Source organism: Miniopterus natalensis, chromosome 5 (genome assembly GCF_054644295.1).
Source record: "Miniopterus natalensis isolate mMinNat1 chromosome 5, mMinNat1.hap1, whole genome shotgun sequence".
NCBI classification, from domain to species: domain Eukaryota; kingdom Metazoa; phylum Chordata; class Mammalia; order Chiroptera; family Miniopteridae; genus Miniopterus; species Miniopterus natalensis.
Window position 1 is genome coordinate 49,122,236 of NC_142085.1, and position 24,066 is coordinate 49,146,301.

The 24,066-nt window shown below is 39.6% G+C and overlaps 1 protein-coding gene across 7 annotated transcripts in view; it reads right to left on the reverse strand.

Annotated features, from left to right (window-relative positions):
• The window catches only part of GPR63 (G protein-coupled receptor 63), a 32,908-nt gene extending 21,979 nt beyond the window's left edge, over positions 1 to 10,929 (reverse strand). The window contains exons 1-3 of one of the 7 annotated variants that reach the window (XM_016220211.2): positions 9,774 to 10,004; positions 9,612 to 9,687; positions 7,797 to 7,864 (exon numbers count right to left, since the gene is read on the reverse strand). The gene's annotated coding sequence lies outside the window, so the exon portion shown is untranslated. Of the gene's footprint in view, positions 1 to 7,796; positions 7,865 to 9,611; positions 10,005 to 10,059; positions 10,199 to 10,772 lie in introns of those variants that run through there. The other 6 variants (XM_087817518.1, XM_016220212.2, XM_087817517.1 and 3 more) reach the window with 6 other exon arrangements.
• Between the last annotated feature and the right edge of the window lie 13,137 nt (positions 10,930 to 24,066).

Here is a 24,066-nt window from a genome sequence, read left to right on the forward strand (position 1 = left end):
CAAGTATATCCCTAGCAGCACTATTAAAAATAGCCAAATACTAGAAAAGCAAAAATGTCCATCAGCAGTAAAATTGATTAAAAAATGTGATATATTTCCATAATGAAATACTATACAGCCATGAAAATGAATGAACTACTGCAACACACCACATAGATAAATCTTACAAATACAATATTGCACAAAAGATAGGCACAAAAATGTATATAATATTCTATTTATATAAAATTCAAAAAGCAGGCAAAATTATTCCATGATATTAGTAATTATTGGTTATCTTTGGGGAACAGGAGTAATGACTAGGAAGGGGCTTCTGGGGTGTTGAGGGCCTCCTGACATGCTGGTAATATTCTCTCAATCTGTGTAGTAGTTATATACAACATATTCATTTTTTCAAACTTCACTGTACTTTGCCCTTATGATTTGTACATCTTCCTCTTTAATGTAATATTTCAAAAAAACCTAATTAACTATATATATTACAAATTTGTAGAAAATTTACTTCTCAGGATCTATCCTTAAGAAATATTTTATAATATCCTTTAAAAGTTCAAATAATTAAAATACTATATATAAAATCTTCCAGATCTTGAGTAAGGCAAAGGATTCATAGATATGAAACTGAAAGAACAGTCCATAGGAAAAAAAAAACAACTGACAAATTGAACCTATCAAAATTCTAAGTTTTTCTGGTTCAGATGACCTAAGTAAGAAAATTAAAAGCCATGCAACAGACTGAAAGTATTTGCAAAACACATATCAAATAAAAGACCTGTATCCAGAATTTGCAAAGAACACATAACTTAATAATATTCAAACCCAATCATAAAATGGACAAAAGATAGGAACAGTCACTTCAACAAAGATATACAAATTTCTAATAAGCACATGAAAAGATGCTCAACATCACCGTCATTAGGAACATGCATATTAAAACCACAATAAAATATTTCACACTCACTAGCATGGCTATAATAAATAGGACAGTAACAAATTTGGTGAGGACAGAGAGAAATAGAAACCCTCATGTATTGCTGGTGGGAATGTAAAATGGTAGGACCATTTTGGAAAACAGTTTGGCAGTTTCTCAAATAGTTAAACATAAAACCCAGCAATTCCACTCACAGGTAATGACCCAAGAGAAATGAAAAAGTATGTCTACACAATGTATGCATATGAATGTTCACAGAAACATTATTCTTAATAGCATAAAACTGGAAAGAATCTAAATGTCCATCAACTGGGTCAATGGATATACAAAATGTATTCTCTCTCTTCAATGGACTACTATTTGGCAATAAAAATAAAGTACAGATACATGCTACATCATGAACGAACGAACCCCAGATAAATTATGGCTAGCAAAAGAAACCCATCACAAGAAACCACATATAAATCCACTCATATGAAATGTTCAGAAAAGACAATTGTATAGAGACAGAAAGTAGATTAGTGGTTGCCTGGGACTAGGGATGGAAGGGAGATTAACTATAAATACACTAAGGGATCATATGGAGGAAAGAAATGTTAAATTGACTATGGTAATGGTTACACCACTTAGTAAAATTACTGAACTGTACACTTGAAATTGCTCAGTTTTATACTGTTAAATATGTCTCAATAAAGCTGTTAAAATTTTCATGTACATGACAGCAAGAATATGAAATAAAGAATAAAGGTTCACATTACAGAAACAGACTAAATTAATGTGATTTATATAATAGAATGATGTGTAGCCATTAGTTGTTTTTGAAGGGTAATGTCACAAGAAAATATATGAGAATGTCGAGGGAAGATCCAGACTACAAAGCTGTAGATACAGTATGCTCTATCTTTTTTAAATTTTTTAAAGGGACTGGATGGAAGCACATCAAAATACTAAAAGATGTTTCTGACCAGTAGAATACGCGTTGATAATTTTTTCTTTTCTATATTTTCCAAATCTTATAAATTGAATAGTTTTCTTATATTCAAGAAAAAATTCTTCTTGAAGAACACTTTCATATATTTTAAATATATATTAATGCTTCTTTTCAATGATTATAAGACATATTCCTTTTTAAAAAAAAAAAAACTCTACTCCTTAGCAAATACATTAAGGCAGCAAAATAAACATTTTCCTGCTTTCCTCTTCATGCCTACTGTCCATGGGTAGAACATAATGCAATACTTAAAAATTTGCAAACTGATGACAGGAGGGTTTATTCAAATGTGCCTTATCCTTTAGGCAAGTTATTATTATGCAAGAAATGTACTCTCATTGGCAAAGGGCATAACAGACTATGAGTAGAGTATAATTCTGTTATCCCCAAAAGCACAAAATTTAAAAATGGTAATTTAACTAGTCACTACTTTTAAAAGTACCCTATATTTCCTCCAATTATTTACCTACTAATCTGTAAATCAACAGTACAGTACCTATCTTTTCATATTAATCTCTAGATCACCTTTCTGGTTCCCACAAAGATCCTCTGGGAATCAATGCAATTTTTTTTAAAGAAAAAAGCTGCATTTTTTTGCTTTTAGGCAAGAGTTTTGTTTTGTTTTTTCATTTTTAAATCCAGCTTCAGAGTCATCTAAATTTCTGGGTACAACACAGCTCACCACTCCACTTTTTAAAGCTGTTCCCTTTAGCAACTCTGTGACCCATCTGTTCCCATACGCCTATCTCCATGAGGATTAGAAATTTCATTTTTCATTAATAGTCATAAAGTTAGCACAATGAAAGCTTCCAAGGCCTTAAAATAAGCTTATCTAATAAAATCTAAAGATTTCTACCATTATAATGGTATTGCTTCTAAAAATGCTGGTGCTCTCTTTCTCCACTGCCCCTTACCACAGGTGGTCCTGGCATGTCCTTTGGAGGAAATAAAAAGGCAGTCCAGGCCACAGTACACTTTCTACTGAAACCTTCCATGCTCTTCCTCCAGATGCCCATTGTGTCCACCTTAGCAGTGGTCAGAGCACCTGGCTGTGTGTCACTGGGCAGGTTACTTAATCTCTGGGTTCCTCATCAGAAAAATGGACGTGATCATAGTGTGCCTTAGTTCATGAAGCTATTGTAAAGGTTAAATGAGATGGCAAATGTAAAGTCCTGACACAGTCAGTGCTCAGTAAACGAAAGCCAGCAGTTCTATGCAGCCAGAAAAGAAAACCACGTCCTCCAAACACCAGCACTTCAGTGACACTGAGGATTCTACCCCGTCACCCTTGCAAAGGACTGTTCATATCTCACTCCAAACTGAACTTAAACCTGTCTCTCACTTCAAGATTCCACCCTGTGATTTTGACATACCTGTTTCTCCTCTGCCCTCCACTCCAGCTTCTGCTTTCAGTAGTTTATTTCAGAACAAAAGAGATGCAGCTGCTTTGTTCTCAGTGATCTGACCACGCTGGAAGTCTTTATAATCCTTCCTATATCTCCTGGAACAGTCCACTACAGCCACGTCCAGTTTATTCCTGCCTCCAGGCACAATGGTACTATAGCTTACTTGCTTTTCATAACAACACCTTTTGTTGCTGACTGCGCCTGCCCTGAGAGCTCCAGCCCAGTTAATTCAACAAAAATGGCTAGGATGTCAACATGGGCCAGGGACTGCGCTAGCTGTTGGAGATTCGTGTGACACATTATCTGTCTACTAAAAACAAATAGGGGATACATATGCTTACACCATGGTCTCTTTTCTCCTACACATCTGGGCGACGTCACTGCCTAAGATGGTTCAAACATCATCTCTTGGCAAAAGACGAGTCTTGGTAAGACTCCCTACCCTGCAACCTTATTACCTCAGCCCTCCCACATTAACCAGAATATCTTCTCGTACGGTATAACAGAAATTTCATAGAATGTGAAATCGGGACACCTTATTGAGATTACCAGAAACCTCAAACAACCTGTATACACAAGTCAACCATATATATATATACACACACATATATATATGTATGTGTGTGTGTGTGTGTGTATATATATATTTTTAAAGAAAGATGCTAAGCCCTGGCCAGTTATCTCAGCTGGTTGGAACATTGTCCCCATAAGCCAAGGTTCTGGGTTAATCCCCAGTCAGTGCACATACAAGAATCAACCAATGAATGCATGAATAAGTGAAACAACAAATTGATGTTTCTCTCTCCCCTTCCTCTCTCTCACTCTAAAATCAATAAAAGTTAAAAAAAAAAAAGAAAAAAAACCTGCTAAAATCCTTGATCCTGTCACACGTAAATGTAATTCATTACCAAAGCAAATTCCAATAAACATAAGAGATATATGGAACTACATTAGTCTCCTCTTACCCATGGTTTCACTTTCTGCAGTTTGTTACCTGTAATCAACTGTGGTCCAAAACTATTAAATGAAAAATTCCAAAAGTAAACAATTCATAAGTTTTAAATTGCACACTGTTCGAGTAGTGCGATGAAACCTCTCCCCCTCCCTTCTCCAGCCTGCTCAGGATGTGAGTCATCCCTTCGTCCAGCATATCCTCACTGTATTTGCTACCTGCCCATTAGTCACTCAGTAGCCATGTCAGCTATCAAATCAACTGTGTCGCCTCTTGGTGTTTGTGTCCAAGTAACCCTTATTTTACGTAATAATGGCCACAAAGCACAAGAGTAGTGATGCTGGCAATGCCAAAGAGAAGCCATATAATGTTTCCTTTAAGTGAAAAGGTGAGTTAGTACAGTCAGACATTTTGAGAGGGAGAGAGAGACCACATTTATATAACTTTTATTACAGTATATTGTTATAATTGTTCTGTTATTATTAGTTGTTAATCTCTTACTGTGCCTAATTAATTAAACTTTATCATAGGTATGAATGTTTAGGAAAAAACATAGTACACAGAGGGTTCAAAACTATCTGTGGTTTCAGGCATCCACAAGGGGTCTTGGAACATATCCCCTGCAAACAGGGAGAACTACTGTACCAAATGTCCTCATGAGTGGAAAGGTAAAAAATAATGTAAGAGAAGCAGCGAAGAATTAAATATCTTTCTGCTCTTACTATACCATTTCAAAATATGATTGTTGAAGAGCAGCATTGACTCATCCTAAAAAATAATGGCAAATCTGCTTTGACCTTGATTCACTGCCATGATCAAAATAATTCTGGTTAACTTGGAAAGATTCTGAAAAATCTAAAGGTCATACTTAAAATACTCGGAGTCCAAAAATCTATGATGTAAGACTTCAGTTTTAGCATTCAAAAGGGCCACCAGATAAAGAGAGAGAAAATGTCAACAGAGCCATCATGTGCCAGCCAATGTCACTTGCATATCTTGCTGTGATCTGCAGTCTTCAACCATATCCATGTATGTCATCTAAGTCTTTGATATATACTTTTCAACTTGACTTATACACTCTTTTAAATTTATTTATTTCCTTCCTTTAATAGTTATTAAGTGCCCACTCTAAGCCAGCTTCTGACTAAGCGAGGCATCCAATGAAGAACAAAACTGATACATCCTCTGATCTTATGTAATTCACAAGTCTAAGGGAGATGCTCATTGTGACGGTTAATTTCACGTTGACTTGACTGAAATACAGGGTACTTGGATTAAGTATTATTTCTGGTGTAACTGTGATGGTGCTTCTGGATGAGACAGGCATTTGAATTGGTAGACTGAGTAAAGCAGACTGCCTTCCCCAATGTGGGTGGGCATCATCCAATCCATTGGAGGCCTGAACAAAACACAAAGGCGGACGACAGGGGAACTCGCACTCTGCCTGGCTGTTTGAGCTGGAACAAACCCAGCTACCCTGGACTTGCACTTACACCATCAGCCCTCCAGTTCTCAGAACTACACCATAGGCTTTCCTGGGTCCCCAGCTTGTTTTAAAAAAATAGGAAGAGGTGACAGCATCTCCCTTTGGAAGATACGACTAGAATAAAGAATCATGTCCTTTTTGTACTACCTCCCCAAGGCAGATCCTTAGAAGTTTCCACATTTAAAAAAAAAAAATGCTGCCCTGGCCAGGTGGCTCAGTTAGTTGGAACATCTACTCCTTATACCAAAAGGTTGCAGGTTCGATTCCCAGTTGGGGCACATAACTAGGTTGTGGGTTCGATCCTTGGTTGAGGTGCATATGGGAGGCAACCCATTGATGTTTCTCTATCTTTCTTCCTTCCTCTCTCTCTCTAAAATCAATAAAAACATAGAGATACAGATTTGGCTAAGCCAATTGAAAGAAAAATAGTTAACTAAGAAGCTTTGGTCAAAAACCTCAAAAAGTATGTAATGCTTACAACCAAAATGACACATAATGGTTTCAACGGAAAACTAAGAATCGATTAACACATATGCTAAGTGACTGGTACAGATGTGGCTGGGGATATTTTTTAATCTCAACTGGGCCTGGGAGGGTATAACTTCTTTAGTATTATCGCTTGAAGGAAATACTGAAGATAACAGTGTTGTTATTAATTTCAATAGGTGATCACTAGATTATCCTCCTACCTCTGAATGTACATACACTCTTGCCCAACACCTGAAAACTAGGATAAAATCCAACCTGCCGACTCTTCACTACATTTTTAATGAACACGAATGACCTTTCCAGTATTTTAAGCTAGAGTTTCATGCTTGAGTTTTCTGAATCTTCTGGCATACAGACAGAAATGGAAACAAATTACTTTTTTACCAATCTTGTCCATATTTACTGGCACAGAAACTAAAAGGCACTTTATCCTATGTGTCAAACTCAAAGACAGAAACAGCTTGCTGTCTGTCAGCTTCAGAAACCATTTTTTACAAGCATGGCACACTGCCTCAAGCCGACTGAACACTAAACCACGTTGGGCTGCCCACATTGCAAATTATCTGGAATGTTCTCCATGTTCTGTGGTTGCAAAAGTACCTATTTCACGGATTATCCAGTTCAATTTAGGGCCACATCTGACCTTAAGCAGCAAATTCCCAGGAAACTTGAAACTGTAATTGACTAACATCCCATCAGTTCTGAGTCTGTGATGTCAGGCTCATAGTAAAACATTTCAAATGTCGTTTTTTGAGAGTCCAAGAGACACAACATAAACTCTGGGAAACACGTTACTGTCTGTTTCAACTAAACAACTAAGAAATCACTCCAAATATATACATGTCATAGCTTCAAAAAAATTGCTACATGCAATAAGTAAACACAATTCTGGTAAATACCTAGGAAAGTAAAGCAAAAATCATTCTAAAAAATTATTTCATTTCTCATTTTCATATATATGCTGAAATGTAATAGCTTCAGCTGTGGAATGCGATAAGAAATATCTCAAAGCTTTGCTTGTGAGTGGAGCATTGTATTCTGGGTATTCTTTTTCTCATCCATTAAACAGTTTATTATTGAAATTGTACATATATTATAGGATTATGCAATTAATGTTTTTATTAGATTTAAACTTCTTTCAATACAGAGAGAACAGAGCTGATGTTGACATCTTCATAAGCCCTGTCTTTAACAGAGTGTCTTACATAGTAAGTACTTACACAAAGTACTCGAAAAATGTCCTATCTATCTATTGTTAATAAACCTCTCCTAATTTAGGGAATACAAAAAGGTAATTCTGAGGGTTGAAGAGACTCACTAGATGGCTGTTACTCAGAAGAGGTAGCTGAGGCACCCTGTACACTCACTCATTCAAATGTCTTTCAGTGGACGCTGGCTGTTAGTTGGGATCTCAATAGGAATACCTACAGGTGTCCTCTCCATGTGGGATGGGCTTCCACACAGCATGGCAACTGCATTTCAATAGCTAAATCCCAGAAGAGAGAGCCAGGAGAAAACTATTTCTTGTTTTCAAAACTTACCATGTAAATTACATAGTATCCCTTCAACCAGATTCTATTCTTTAGAAGTAAATCACTAAGTTCAGCCCCTAGAATAAAGGAAGAGAATTAGTCTCCACCTCTTCATGGGACAGTAGCAAAGAAATGGTGAACATTTAAAATTACCACAATAAGTATCTGAGATATGAATTGTGTTATCCCTCCCTTATCTTCAATATTTCCATCTCTGCTCTCACTGCTCTACAAACAAACATGCTCATTTTTCCCAGAACTTCAAATTTCGGACTGAACACCCTCCAGGCAAAAAACTCTTCTCTTGACCCTGTATTTCCATGTAACATTAAATTTCTCCTTCTATGCTCATCCAAACTTTTTAAAATTTTAATATAACTATTATCTTTCCAAGCATTAATGGGTACCTCTTTCAAATCAAACAATTAGGACATCATTTCACAAAACAGAATACCAAAACTTTCCCAAGGTTTGCCTCTCCATGCCTTTGAGGTCTCCTCTCTAAGCCAAGACCAATGGGGAATGCCCTGAAGGTCATTTTTTGAAGCGTTAAAAGAAAAAAACTACATTGACAAGCCAAATTTTACCAAGGGGTTCCTCTACTGAAGATTAAGAAATGCCTGATTCAATCATCCGTTGATGGGATAATTCAGTCCATTTCAATAAATATGTGATTAGAATGATTGGCACATAGCTCCTGATCCAAGCTTTGTGCAATGATAAGAACATATTGGAAAACCTAGTATTTTTAACTGATATTGACGAAAATGCTGAAGAGATGACAAGCTCTAACTAACTATTTTTAGCTTATGATCTTTAGACCTGCTGTTCTCAGTGCATCTGTATTATCAAGTCCCTGAAGAGTTTTCCGTTATATATGCATATTTTTTATTATTATACATATTGTTATATATGTTATATATAATATTCAGGGTGGGACAAAAGGAGGTTTACAGTTGTTCATATGGAAAACAATACAATAATTAATAAATAATATTACAAGAATAAACTCTCTGTTTTGCATACTCACAACTGTAAACCTACTTTTGCCCCACCCTGTATAATTATATTATATATAATAAACATTGTGTATTATTTCTGTTACATATATTAGATAGATAGATATAGACAGATGTGGATTTTAGAACGTATATTGTGATATTATACATTTAGTTTCGGAAAGAATAATTCACAAAGCAATCATCTCAAATCAAATAAAGCATATACAAAATCTCAAGGCATTCAATCAATACTATTACAGGAACCAAGTCACATCTACCTTAGAAACCCAAATTCTTATTGAATACAGTACTTACTTGCCTGGAGACAAGCAAACTTAAGGTAAAATGGCAACTGCAGTTAGAGTTTTAAATATGTGGCTTTTTCTAAGCAATTTTTTTCTAAGAATGTTCAGTTTGCTGCAAATTTTCAGAAAATGCTTGAGACTGAGAGTTCTTTCCATAAAGTTTCAGTTCTGGTATATTTGACAGCAGAGACAAAATTATGCTCAGACACAAAAATCTATATCACAAATAAAGTGATATAATATCAATGGTTATTCTGGAATAACTTTCTTTCACAACTTCCCCACTGCAAACAAGACACTACCTACAAATTCCCTGTCTACTTTGGTAGTATATTTTTCACATACAAAATTATATATAAAGCATATACTTGATTAAATACTTCATGATACTCTTTTCTTTAAAAAGCTCCCACATTCTACTTTTATTTTTGAAAATAATCTGGATGATGTAATTAATTATGTCACTAAAATTTGGGCTATACAACACGTCACAAAATATAGGGACTTTTCATCAGCACCTTTGATTTGTAGGTAACATCAGACACACACAGTAAGTGGAGAAGGCAGAAACCAGTAGCCAGGTGTGGCAGACACCTAGAGGTGTGAGAAAATGGGCTTCGGTCCCCCATAGGACACATGAAAAAAGAAAACTTATCCATTTGCATAATAAATGTACTTACATATCAGGTTTCACCAAATAATTACACGTATTACACACCTCATCCAAGGGCAAAACTGTAAGAAGCAATGTCAGATTATTCAAGAAACATCGCTTTATTTATGATTCTTAGAAACAGCACTCCTAAAATTAGCTGGAGCTTTTTCATCTAAAACAATGAAAATCAACAAATAAAGAGAAAATGCTGTTTTTTAAATATACGGTTAAAAACTCGCCTTACCCCACTGAACAAAACTGCACCCCTTCTCCAGGGCTACCTGTGTTTCCCAAGGGTAGACCCAGCCTACCTGTTCAAGCAGGGGCGAAACGACCACTTTGAGAATTGGGGGCAAATTTCATAAAGATATATTGTTGGGTGTTTTCTTTCTTTTTCTTTTTTAGCACCCTGAGCCTCTAGGACATTTTTTTCTTTAATTAAAAAAAAAAAAAAAAAAAATCCCAAAAGCAAAAGGGGCGGAGGAGGCAGGACGAAAATCAGGGCGACGCCGAAAACCGACCGAGGCAGAAAGGACGCGGCGCGCAGCTGCCCGCGGGCGGGAGGCAGCCTCTCGGGGCCGCTGAGCTCGCGGGGAGCCTTCCCACTCGCGCAGAGGCGGCGCGCGGCGCCCCCGAAGTCATGCACGCCGCGGAAAAGTTCACGCGCCCCCCCCCCTCCACGCCCCGCGCTCCGTCTCCCGGGCGGCGAGCCTGCGGGGAACTGGGCGCGGGGAGCCCGCGGCCGCCGCCCGCTTTCCTAGAAGGCCCACGGCCGGCGCGCGGGGGGCGCAGGGGGCGGCGGGAGGCCCCGCCGGGAGCCGCCCGGGGAAACCGAGTCCCGGCGCCGACCCGCCGCGCGGCGCTGGCCGCAGAAAGCGCTCAAGTCTAGCGGCAAAAATCTCCCCGAAAACCCGAGCTCCGCCCGCACAACTTCGGTCTTAGCAGCCTCCAGCGCCGCCGCACACCCCGCACGACCGCACACCCTCCCCGACCCGGTCGATCCCAGGGCTCCCGCCGCCGCTACCTGCGCGGGGTCCCGGGGCCCCGAGTCGCACCTCGTACAAAGGGCTGCGCGCGGGCGCCCGCAGAGCCCGGGGAGCGCGGCCCGTCCAGCGCCGCCCGGAACTTTCCTGACATAGCACTTCTCTCCCGCAGAAATCGGCGCTCGAGGCGGGCCGGGGGCGGGGGCGGGGGCTGCGCGGGGGCGGCGGGGGCGGCGGGGGCTCTCCAGGCGGCGGTGGCGGGAGCTGGAGCCGAAAGTGCGGAGCGCCGCGGCCGGAGCCGCCGCCCCGCGATCCGCCGGGGTTCCCGCCCCCGGAGTAACCAGAGCTCGCTCTTAAAGGCGCCAGCCGCGTTTTAGAAAAGGAGGTGAGGGGGTGGGCGGGGGTGGGAGGAGGCAAGTGCGGAGCGTGGGGAGCGGGACGCGGCTTCCAGAGGCCGCGTCGGGGCCGCCCCCGCGCCGCTGCGCCCGCCCTTCCCCGGGCGCCTCCCGAGCTCCCCGCCAGGTCTGGTGGCCCCTCGGCCTGGGCAAAGGTAGGGTAAGTGCTCTGACCCGGCGCGAGGGCCACCCTCGCCCACGGCCTGCGCTCCCCAAGGTCGGAGCTGGAAACCTCGCCCCTTCTCCTAACCGCCCTCTCCGCTTTAGGGTCTTGTCTTCTACGCGCCCCCCTTCCGCCAGCATGCACCCCTGCCCAGAGACGCCGCCCTGGCCCGCGCCCCCAAAGCCAGCAGAAGTGCGTCTCCTTCCCTTGTTCTGCTTATTGTTCCTCTGTCTCCAACACCGCCACAGCCATGAGGGTCTCCCGCAGGAGCGCAGGAGACTGAACGACTCAAGACCAGCTGGGGCCCCTGGACTGGCCCATGGAGGTGTCACTGATGTGATGTGTGGCATGGGAGCCTGGCCAAAAGCCCTGCTTTACCCTGCGCCCTCTTTTCTCCCAACGGCCAATTGCCAGGTGGCCTCCAGCTGGATTTCTTGAACCATTGACTTTCATCAACAAAGCTTGGACGCAAAGATCTCTAAACTGAACTCAGGAAGGCCCTCCCGAAACCACACCACCTTGGGATGTAAATGATACTGGGACATGCCGCTTTTAAATGACAAGCGTTATTGTTTTTCCAGCTATCATCAACATTTGTGATGACTGCTGAGACTACAGTGGGGTATGCCCAGTGTGGGCGAGGCCCCAGGGACACAGCATCAGCAGCTAGCATCACCCCAGGAACAGACCGCAGTCACCCCTTGTTTCTCTACCTCCTGGCTCCAACTCTTGTTTCTCAGTACTGTAGGGCCTCAGCATAGTGTTGTGTCATTTGTACCCTGCACAGTGTCCTCTGGTGGAGTGGCTATAGGTAGGCAACTGAGTTGAAGATCCAGCCTGGGCTCGAAAGGGGCAGAGTGGGGTGTGGCTCAGAGAAAGGGTTATTTTCTAATTTGCACAAAGACCCTTGCATGGGTCACCTGACACTGGAAGTCAAATCGTCCTCCCCTGCCACCTGCAACTGCGAAATAAGCACATGTGGACTTGTGGAGGAAGAGGGCAGGGAGAAAATATGCGAAAGGTTGTAGCAATTTCTGTTACAAAATGGAGAGAAAATAAGCCTTGGGCTCTCAAAAAACAGGAGGCGTGGTCCTGCCTGAACCAAACATTAAGATGAGGGAGGAGGTTAGCAGCGAGCAAGAGTGAAGATACCCTGGTTTTATAGGGGTATAGTGAAGATGGTTGGATGTAACAGGCACCCAACTCAGAACCAACAAGAAAACCTACAGTGCAGGAGATTGGAATGTACTGGCTCATATGCTTATAAATCCCAAGAGTAGAGCTGGGGGGTGAAAAAAGGGAGAGAGTTTTTAAAATCTTTTTTTTCTTTCTCCAGATACTCGAAGAGAGTCAGGATGCAGTTTCTCTCCATATCATGGCTGTGATTTCATTGCACTGGTTTTATTTTCCGTAATCTGGACCTAGACCTACAGGCCCAGGCTCACCTCCTCCCTCCTCCAGTCTCCTTAGCAGTTGATCCCATTAGCAAGAGAGCAGGCCAAGGACTGAGTCTCATTGGACTCACTTGGATTCTGTGCCCATCTTGCAGATGGGCACATTATAACCATGGGTTGGAACATACACATCCAGATTGTCTGAAAAAGGTCAGGGAAGACATCTTTAGTGCCCACGCTCCCTCCAAGCCAGATGGACTGAGTGGGAGAGAGGAGGGAAAATTAGTGTTGTTAACAAAGAGGAAATGAATGTTGAGTAGGTAAAGGCTATAGATGACCCATGCCCACCTGTACATACACACCACCGAAGGGACTGACTACCAACTGCCTGGCTCCTCTGCCAGTAGCCTCAGAATAAGAAGAATGTTGGTGGTTGTGGGATTTCAAGTAATTGAACCAGCAGCACATCCTTTGGCTTCAGAAGCCACTGGGAAGGGCCTCAGTAATGTTTAACAAACCACTTATAAACAAACAATATCTAAAACGTAATTGTATTCAATAACTTTTTTCCCTAAACCATGATACATCTGCCTCTACATGCCTCCAATGCTTTGTGTCATTATGTGATCAATTCAACTTAATAAGAGTCCATAGAAATTTCTTGTTGCATATGTGTTCAACTTGAGAAAGAAATGTCGCCTATGAATAATCACATTTCAGTATCCAAGTGACATAGGGCCCAGCTTCATTTTCAAACTCCAATAAGTTGTTCTTAATCTTTTTGGAGATAGCACAGAGTTTAAATTTTGTATGCTAAAAATGCCAAACCGTATCAGCCTTTTTCTTCCCACACAAGGACTATTCTGACAGTTGTCCATAAAAATGTTTCATATATTCTGTTTTCGTCCTATATTTTATGGAAGAATTTCTTGTATATCATAGAAAAATGGACTTAAAAACTCAGAAGAGACTTTAGAATTAACCTGCAATAGCCCCTTTCATTATAGGGATGAAGCAATTAAAGTTGGGGGTAAGGGGGGGAATGAAAAGGGTAAAGGAAGTCAAGCACGTGGTGACGGGAGACTAGACTTTGAGTGGTGAGCACACAATGGAGTATAAAGATGTTGTGTTATAATGTTGTACACTTGAAACATATAATGTTATTAACCAATGTTACCCCAATAAATTAAAAAAAAAAAAATTTAAAGAAAAAGAAGCTCAGAGATTGACTTGTCTAGGGTCACAAAGCTGTTTTTAGCATCTGTGATGTGCTAGGCATTTTGAAAAGTGCAGAAGCAAAAGCATACAACATGGTCACTGTCCTCAAAAAGGTTAAGTTTAATCAAGGACACACAATTACAGAGCATCACAATCTATCAATTTAGTATTTTTTAAAATGTGATGAGCTCTCTGTGTTAACTGTAGGCATTGAAATAAGAGACACTATGAGCTGTGTAGTCTGGGAAATGCTTTTCCGCCAGGAACCAACTTGATGGCCTTTAAAAAATGAGAGAAAAAAGGGAGGAGGGGAGCTTTCCCTATGAGAAAACAAACAAAATGAGGAGGCACTGATGAAAAAGATTTTGCCATGTGTCTGGAACAGAAATTAAGTCTATACTGTCATGGTTTAGACAAGTGTTTCAAACTGCAAGTCATAAAGTCATTTTAGTGGGCTTTGATTACTATTTTTTAATTAAGTAAAACAAAATATCAGTGCTTCATACTTAATAAGATTAAGTGTTATTTGTTAAACTTGTGTTTCATTATCTTATGTGTTCAAAGTAATACTTTGGGTCATTTTCAAAAAAAGTTCAAAGCCCCTAGCTCTGAAGCCATAGAGACCAGGTGTGAAATTCTGCTTTGTAGCAAGACCGAGCAAATAGCATCTCTCCAAGCAGCAGTTTCTTTATGTGGGAGAGCTTTTCTGCACAGTAAGACCCATAATTGATACAGATTGGAGATTTTTAGTCCTGATTGCATATGAGAATCATCTGAGGAGCTTTTTCAAAATTCCAATACCTGGGTCCCACCCTCAGAGACCCAGACTCAGTTGTGGACATCAGTGACTTTAAAAGCTCCCCTGGTGTGGTCATGGCTGCAGACTCCTGGGCTGGACCCATAGCAGAACACATCTAGCACCAAACATCTAGAAGATGGTGACACACTGTCTCTTTCTTTAGTGGGCACATTGACCCTCATGATTTATATTTCTGTTTCTTTACCAAACAATGATTAGCATGCTAGGTAGTCACCAGAATTATTCTTTATACTCTGAAAATCTTCAACTGTGGTGCAAACTGCTCATGGTTAATCTCCGTCAGTAGCACAGCATGGACCCTGAGTCATAGTCTCTTATGTGTCTCTCCACATGTACAATTTATGGCCAGTTATAAGCATACAGTAGTTTCCTGAGGTGTTAAAAAGCAGTAAAATACCATCTAAAATTCCCTACGGAGGAGGGAAAGGGCTAAAAGCAAATGACATTGGAAATCTATCAGCTAATTAATGAATGACTGTAATTTCAGCTGTTTTCATCCTGACTTTTATTAATGTAGCTTATAAATATAGTAATTAGTGATGTGCTTTTTGTAATTTTGCATTCAATAATCCCTAAGTGTTCATATCCTATACATTTCCCCTTATGCAGTCGACCTCTTTGTCTGTGAGCCAGGAGAAGCTTTTTCAAACATAAATTGTCCAACTCAGAAAGAACCACTGCTATTCTGCCTAGTCATTTTGTCTATGTAAATTTCAACTTTTGCTTTTAATTTGATTGGGCAAAGATAATAAATGTAACATAATTCTGAAATCTTGCCAAGAGACAAAGCAACTACGATAAGAAAGAAAAGGTAAAAAAACTAAAACCTGAGCATCCGACAACCAGACATATATATGCATCATGATATGACAAAGTCAGAATTCCTCAGAACCAGTCTGAGGCCTTCTTGCGTAAGAAGCTGAATCTGAATCTAGTCAAGCCTCTAGACCTAAGAGGAAGTATAGAGACAGAGGATCAAGTTTTAAACACCACCCCCAAGGAAGCAATCCGTCAAATCCGCAACGTTGAACACTCAGTAAGAAAAGGACCTGGTTCCTCCATCGGATCAATGGTGCGAAAAAACAGCATGCAGATTGTAAAAAAGTAAAAGAGACTTAAGAATCATGATCATGAAATGCAATGTGTGGACTTTGTTGTGTTTTGAACAAACCATCTGTGAAAAGAACCCTTGAGACAATCAGGAATACCAGACACAGACTAAGTATTAGATGCTATAAATGAATTATTGTTCATTTTGTTCGATGTGATAGTGGTCTGACAGTTTCATATGAATCACAGTGTCTTCAGGGGTACATACTGAAGAATTCTATAATCCTGCAAAAAAAAAAAAAAAAAATGGAAGAAAGAGAATCCAGAGGCATGTGGATGGGTCTCCGGCTGCAAGCTCTGAAAGGGAGTGGAGGATATGATGGGAGGAAGGGACAGGAGAAAGAGGGGTAAATGCGCTTGCCCTAGAAATGTTGAGGACAAATTGGGCCAAAAGTAAATTAATTATTGAGAGGCATGCCATTTTCTTTTTTTTGCATTTTGTAGTTCCCTGATGCAGAGATAGTATAGGAGCTGTTGATATGGTTGGGCCTATGTAGGTATGTGACCCCAGAGTAGCTTGAATGAGTCTAATGGGAGACTACTTTGACTTTTAATTCAACAGTTTTTTGCAAGACTCTCTGAAACAGCAGGAATTAAGAAGGAAATAGCTCGCAAGAAGGATTACATTCCCAAGCAAAACTGCTTCTTTTTCCCCTTTTGGTTTACTTTGCCCAGATTCCCCAGCCAAAAAGACTTAGCTCAAGGCATTATATTCTTGGAGATGTCGGGAAGAGGTTCCTAGGTCTTGGAAGATGACTTGAAATATGCACAGGGGAAGAATAAAATTGAAGCCTGTTTTTCTTAGAAACCATTTGTCTGATTTATGTGATTAAGAATTCAGAAGATTTATATAATTGATAAACCTAGGTGACATTTTACAAAAATGTATAATCAACAGATGACAGCGGTAAAGAAACAAAAAATGATAACACTGGAAGTGATATTGGATGTGGTTAGATTTAAAAATGGTGATAGCACAGCAAAGACCTAGGACTACATGAAGCTATAGCACAAGCCATATTTTAAAAGCCTGATGAATATGTAAAACAAGGTAAATTTGCCTCAACATCTTTTAGTTTAAGTTGCGCTCCGAACAGAAAGCCACTTATGGTTGAGATGGAGCATTTACTTCTACTTTAGATTGAGGAGTATAATCAAAAACAAATCCCAATCAGTTTCGCTAAACAGTCAGGCCAAAGTGTAGAAGTGCTGCATTGAGGGAAATGGTTATTAGAAGGAGACAAAAAGAACATTTTACCGTCAGTAAAGGCTAGTTTCATCGTTTCAGAAGTCTGCAAGAATTCATTAACCTTAAACTATCTGGGGAAACTACAAGCTCAAGTAAGGCTGCTACTGTAAAATTTGCACCCAGGTTCCAAGAATGACAGGCAATCCTGGCTTTGCACAGTAGCGCAAGATGTAGATGGAACGAACGTAAATGGGGTTATAGAAGCTGGAGGTGACCATGGGAAGTTGACACTGCCTCCAGTCGAGAAGTAGTTCTGCTTTGCAGCCAGAGGAACTCAGCGAAGGCCAACATATAGTTATATGTGAGGAAAATGGTTGTGTCATAAAGGAAGAATGTGTTTCAGAGGAAGTGATGCAGATGAAAAACTTCATGCTAAAGGAACTCTCAGATTTTTTGCCATTGAAAGCACAAAGGTTAAAACTTCGGAAGTGGATCCAAACTGAGAAAGGAGCGTGACGATTTGCCAAGGCATAGAAAAGATGCTCATAAAGAAATAAAACACTATAATTTTCAATGTTAAAAAAAACTTTCTATTTGATGTTTTAGCTAATGTTTCATTAAAATCTTTCTCTTGGTTTAACTAATAGGACAGTGATAAATTTTTGTAATCTGGGCCTGGTTGCATCTAGAGTAGCTTTATAAACAAGGCTTTAGGCTCAAAAGTATTTTATCATAATATTTTTTAGCCAATATTTAGGAGTCATATTCAAGGCATCTTTCAACTTATTGCACACTGAGGACGAAGCGCTAATTCCAGCCCTTTGTTAAGGGACCCCTCAGTGGCATGGGATTGGACCGCTGAGGTTCTCTGTGGGAAGAATGCACAACCACCCCACACCTTGCTCTCGGTATTGCAGGTGCCCACTCTCCAAGTATCTCTGTGCCCCAGTGACTATCTCCAATGACTAGCTTTGGCTGTCTCCACCTTAGAGTGTCCATGGTAAGATCTGTAGGTGAGTCTATAAGGATAACTGGCTGGTTGCTTCTATTCTTTTTGTAAACCTTAGTGCAGACATGATATCTTCACCTTCTCCCTTCCCCAACCCTACCCATCACACCCCAGAGTAGGCACACACTGGCACATGCACACACCAATGAACATTGCAGTGGTAAGATCCATAAGCCAAGGATGGTAAAAAGAGATGGAGGGTAGCCATTCAGCCTGCTTTGGTCCACGTCTTAGTCTGTGTGCCTCCAACACTGGTACCTGGATCGCTATTGGCACAATCAAATATTAGAAGAGAATAACTTTTAATATGGCTATTTAATTTATTGTGAATTAGAAAATATAACTAGCAGATCAATCTCATGGATATTCCTTATAATGAGGCTAAGTTTTTTTAAAATGTGTCAATTAAAATATAGTAAGTGAATAAAAGTGCAGATATTTTGAGGATATGACAAAAAATTCACAAAGGGGTTTATATAAGACTAAAAATTTTGAAATTCTGCCTTTCTAAGGACATTACAACAACATTTATTTCTGAATTGTTATGAAATTCACAAAATAACAGAAACCAATACTAGTTCTGAAGAATGACCTTTTCTAAGACAACCGTTTACTCCATGAATATTATTAAAGTACATAGTGTTAGCCCCTGGCTCCTTCACTGACAACTGGTTATGTATTTACTAAGACTATGCTATTGCCAACCAGCTAGGGAATTCACATTCCTACAGGGAACTGCACTCTTCACCTGGTTTCATGTGTACACAGTTTATAAGAAAAGCATCAAATAGTATACACTTCAGTTGAAAATATTATAACTGATAACAATCTGTCACTCGTGTGACTTTTTTGTTTGTTTCAACCCTCAAACCAAGAATATGGGATTATATATGTGGTGTGTGTGTATGAAAGCATCAGGGCTATTTGTAGTGACTGTGTCCCAACCAGTCTAAGAATTTTTTATAAAAAGCTTTGTCTTCTAATAAAATTATTTTTAAATTAAAATGGGAATTTAAGTTTTCATCCATCAGTATATCCTTCATAGGAATTTGTATAGGTTCATGAAGTGGGCATGGCATGTATGAGAATGTTGATCATTGGTAGCAGGCAGCCTGGGTGCTTATCATTTGGGGAATGAATGCTAAATATAGCAGATCCATACAGTGAGATAGCATGCAGTAGTGAGAAATATGTGAAAATATACTGTTAAGTGAAAAACATAAGAAACAGTGCAAGACAATATTACTTATGTAAATTAAAAACACATATACAAACAGCACTACATCTCAAAGTTGTATATCTATTCAAAGATACATTAAAAACACCAGAAATTAATGTCAACCAGCAAGGGGCTGAATCAGCTGGACTTCCTTGGGCATCATTCTCTATTTCTCTACATAGTCTTTCCAGCATGGTGACCTCAGATGGCCAGGCTCCCTACAGGGTGTGCTTTCAGAGCTGTGTAGCACTGGCTCTCAAACTTTGGCATGCAACAGACTCTCAGGAGGGTTTTTAAAACACAGGTTTCTGGGACTTTAGCAGTATAAACAAGAGAAACCCACACCTAGCTACATGATAGGAGAGCTTCAGAACACCCAAAACAAAAAGAAGATCTTAAAAACAGAAAGGAATGAAAGGTTGTTCACTCACAAAGGAACAGCAATTAGAATGAAACAGACCTCTCGATAGCAGCAATGGATTCTGAAGACAGTGGAATAATATCACCACATTATTTAGAGAAAATAATCATCAACCTAGAAATGAGTACCTAGCAAAACTATTTTTTTAAGAAAACACGTGAAATAAAGTCATTTGCAAATAAGTAAAATCCAAGAGTTTTCTACCCAGAGATTATTACTAAAAGAGCTACTAGAAGATGTAATTTAGGAAGAAGGAAAACGATCCCAGAAGGATGGTCTAAGATGCATGGGATAGAAGAAATGTAGAACCCGGGCTTATTACTTTTCTTCCCAGTCCTTCCGTGGGTTTTGTTTGGTATGGTTTAGTTTTTCTTTTTAAAAATAATTTTGCTTATATATGTACCTTCATAAAATACTTTAATTATGTAAAGTATTACAAAATGTGAAGCTGTAAGAGAAATGCTTGGAAATCCTGGGGAGATGGGGAGTTGGTGTCCTGGAGAGCCAGGAGCCACTGGCAATGGAAGGCCTCTATTCTAATCTGGACTCTGCCACCAACGAGCTGTTACCTTGTTAAGTCATTATATACTTTCGGTCAGACCACCTCAGCTGTAAAATGGGAGGCCTTGCCTAAGTCATCATTAAAGTGCATTCCAATTCTAAAATTCAAATTTTCTACTGTTATTTCAGTGCAGCATTTAACTTTTGATCACAGTATTATCTCTTAGTGAGCACTGACATGGGCTCAATATCCCTTCACCACCATCTCTGTTAGAGTTTTCACCACTGGCAGCCCTGGGAGCATTTACTGAGAAAAAGTTCCGTTTACATTGAGATCTCCCCAAAGTAATGGGGCACAGCTCCCTTTGAGTCCCCTGCTGATGTATTCCTGGTCACAAACACAAAACTAAACAAAAGAAACATGGTTTGGAGGAGAGGAGTGGAGGCAGGAAGAGGGAGGGTTGGAGATGCAGAGTGCTGCGCTTAACTCCCCTTCAATCTCTGTGACTCCGTGTCAGAACGTGTTTCTCTTATCGTGCCTCTTCCAGACCTCTTCTGCTTCATACCTGGATGGTACTCTTCGAATTTCAAAGCTTAAAAAAATGGCACATCCTACCAGGTGAAGGGTTTCCTTCTTTCTTGGCTTCCAAGTTCTAGAGGATCTGCTCACTCTGAAATCATTTCCCCCACAGTAGTGGTGGCGGCCTCAGGCATACAACCTGTCAGCGTGGAGGAGTGAAGGCACCCAGAGGCCAGGGGAATGCTCCCCTCGCGCAGCCGAAGGACTGGGCACAGGCAATCCTGCTACGAACTGACACCTTCACATTACTCAGGCTCCACTTGCAGCCCGTCTTTCAGACCTTTACTCATATGAATTTTCCTTTAAAAAAAAAGGACAATTCTTACTTTTCAAAGAAAATGGAGGGCTTTAGTTTTACAATTGAGTAGTCAGCCTTTTACATCTGTATTCCTGGGGAATGGCCTGCCACCACACCCTCCGCTGTCCTATTTATTGGTTATGTTTATCACCCTCTCTGTTTCCTTAAAGGCCCTGAGTACCAATAAAACAAAATTATGCCATTCAGAATCACTCCTGGCAGTTTTAACTCAGTATTCTTGGACGTTTTGTTATTTTGGTGGTTGTTTTCATATTTCTAATCCCATTAGAAGTTGTGATTAAGTGTGCCTGTCTAGCTTCTAATTCTCTTTTTTATAACTGTGTCACTTAGAATGGTTTTTATGATGTATTTTTTCCTAGCGAAATTTAATTATATGGGCTCAAGGTTATAGTTTAGAAAAAGCTCATATGAGTGACTAACTTCAACCCAACTACTATAGAATCATTAATCCCTACAGCCTGTGCTTGGGTTATAAGGAAAAAAATTCATGGTGATTTTTTTTTTTAATTCATCCAGATTGTATCTGATTTTGCCAAGTCTACTGCACATGTAATTGTGAAATGATAAGGATCTCTTATCTTTGAAAGTTAAGCTTATAATTGTTTTGATTTCCTTTAACAACAAGCATTTATTGCACGCTTGTTTTGTGCAAAGGATTGTGTGAGTACTGTAAGGGATATCCAAAGAGGAACGCTTTCTTCCAAAGCAGATGGAAACAAGGGCTATAGGGTAATGAAACCAAATATGGTGGTAGTGTTTAAGGGGAGAGGCTTAATTTCACCTCAGGGATCTTGGAAGGCTGTTAGGAGGAAATCAGATTTTATTTGGTCCTTGAAAAATTGATCAGAACTTCAGAGGACGATATCTATATGAGACAAAAATACATTTCAGCAAAGACAAAGAGTTAATTGTCTTAGTATAGAAGCACATATATACCACATAATTCATAATGTGTATCACAAATATAACAAAGGATTTCTATCCTCAATATATATAGCAATATATGTGTTAAGAAAAACACTAAAGCTCTCAATAGGACAGCAAGTCCAAGGCATATTTACAGAAGACAAAATGTATGTAACTAATACACTCATAATCAAAGAAATGCAAACTCAAACAAATGCAATTTTTAAGCATTTTAAATTACAAAGAGTTTTAGAAGATGCTATTTAGGACCTTCAAGGCATGATAAAATGGGCATTCTTGCATAAACTGGTACAACCTTTCTATAAAACAACTTCATAATATAAATTAAGAGCCACAGAAAGTTCATAATTTTTGCCCCCCACCAAAGTGACATCTAGAAATCTGTTATGATGAAATAATCGAGGTATGTCAAAGGTTTATTTGCAATGATTTTCACCATAAAAATTTCCCTTAAAAAGCAAGATGATTAAATAAGTTATGCTATACATTTCTGGTTATGCTGTACATTTTAGTCATTCGAAAAGATGTTTAGGAAGAATTTTTAAAGACATAGAAAATGACTAGTGATTCACTATAGAGTGAATAAAACAGGCTACGAGCAGTATCTGCAGTATATTCCCAGGATATATATTAGAATATATATAAAGACTGTAGAAAAATGCACCAAAATGTTTACAATAGTTATTTCTGGATAAAACTAGATTTGCTTTCTTCTCTATATTTTATTTTTACACATTTTGCTCACTTGAACATATAATACTTTTATCATTAGGAAAAGATAACTCTTTAGACAAATTCAGTATATTTCCATCCTTCCCCTTCCACATCTCAGCCCAACAAATTTTACAACCAGAACCACATACCTATAACAGTGCTGCTCTCCACCTTGAAATTCATGTTTCCTTTACAAAGCTTTCAGCGCTTTGTAGCACTTTCCCAAATCAAATCCAAATCTGCCCTCTGCTGCTCTACTTCACAGAAATTTCTCTCAAGGCAAGACCCCTGAGTTATCACAGAGATTTAAGACTTTACTACTCCACACCTTGGGCCTCTTTTCTGAGAATTAACACACAAAAAAGATAATAAGGGGCTTTGATATCCCTTTTAACTGGGAATTAGCTCTACCAAAAACTTTTTGTCTAAATTCCAGGCTTCATTTATGAAAAACAGACTAGTTGCTTTTATGTATCTGTTTCCTATGTCCAATCTACTTAGAAGGAGAGATACCTGAAATTTGTGAGCAAATGCTCTGAAGCCCTGACCCTATCAAATAAACCCTCATCACATACAAGGTGTCCCCCCAAAATGTAGACACACTTTAATAGTTGACAGCTCAATTTTGAAAATGAAATGTATTTGAATAAATACTGCCTTTATAATTATTCAAAGTGTTTGTATACATTTTGGGGGGACATCCTATATATTAACACCTACCTTTTTTTAAACCAGAATTTTTGGTAGGGAACATTTCCATATATTTGGAGAATCCTGTAAATCCAGGGCAAGAATAGATGCAATAGATGCATTCTTAGTGTCAGGACAGAGGCCAATATGGGGTAAAACTATATGTCTGATGGGGACCCCGAGAAGAGAGATTCATTTGATGTGAACTTTTATCTACTGAGATTGACTCCCGATGATCAACTGAGAAATTTATCTGCTGAAATGGACTTCCCATGGTCAACTGAGGGCCCACATTTTATAAATAATGAATCAAGCAGCCATCTGCTGACAGGGCTTCTCTTGTACTCTGTGTACTGGGAGGAACCTCAGACTGTACTCTCGGCTTCTGCACTGTGCCCTGTTGGGTTATGCCTTCTGCGTCAACTATTTTAAGGGAGCTCCTGATTTCATCTTTTGAAGCAATGGACTAAGACCTATCCTATGCAATCAGAATTGCATAATTATAGCCTCATTTGCATCTAAACAGACCAATCAGAACTGCTCCATAACAATTGGAACACATAATGCTGACCAATCAGGACTTTGGGATTCAAGCCAATCGAAACAGTACAAATTTGTATACTAACTGGCAACGCAGGTGGGAACTTTCTCTATAAAAGGTGGTAT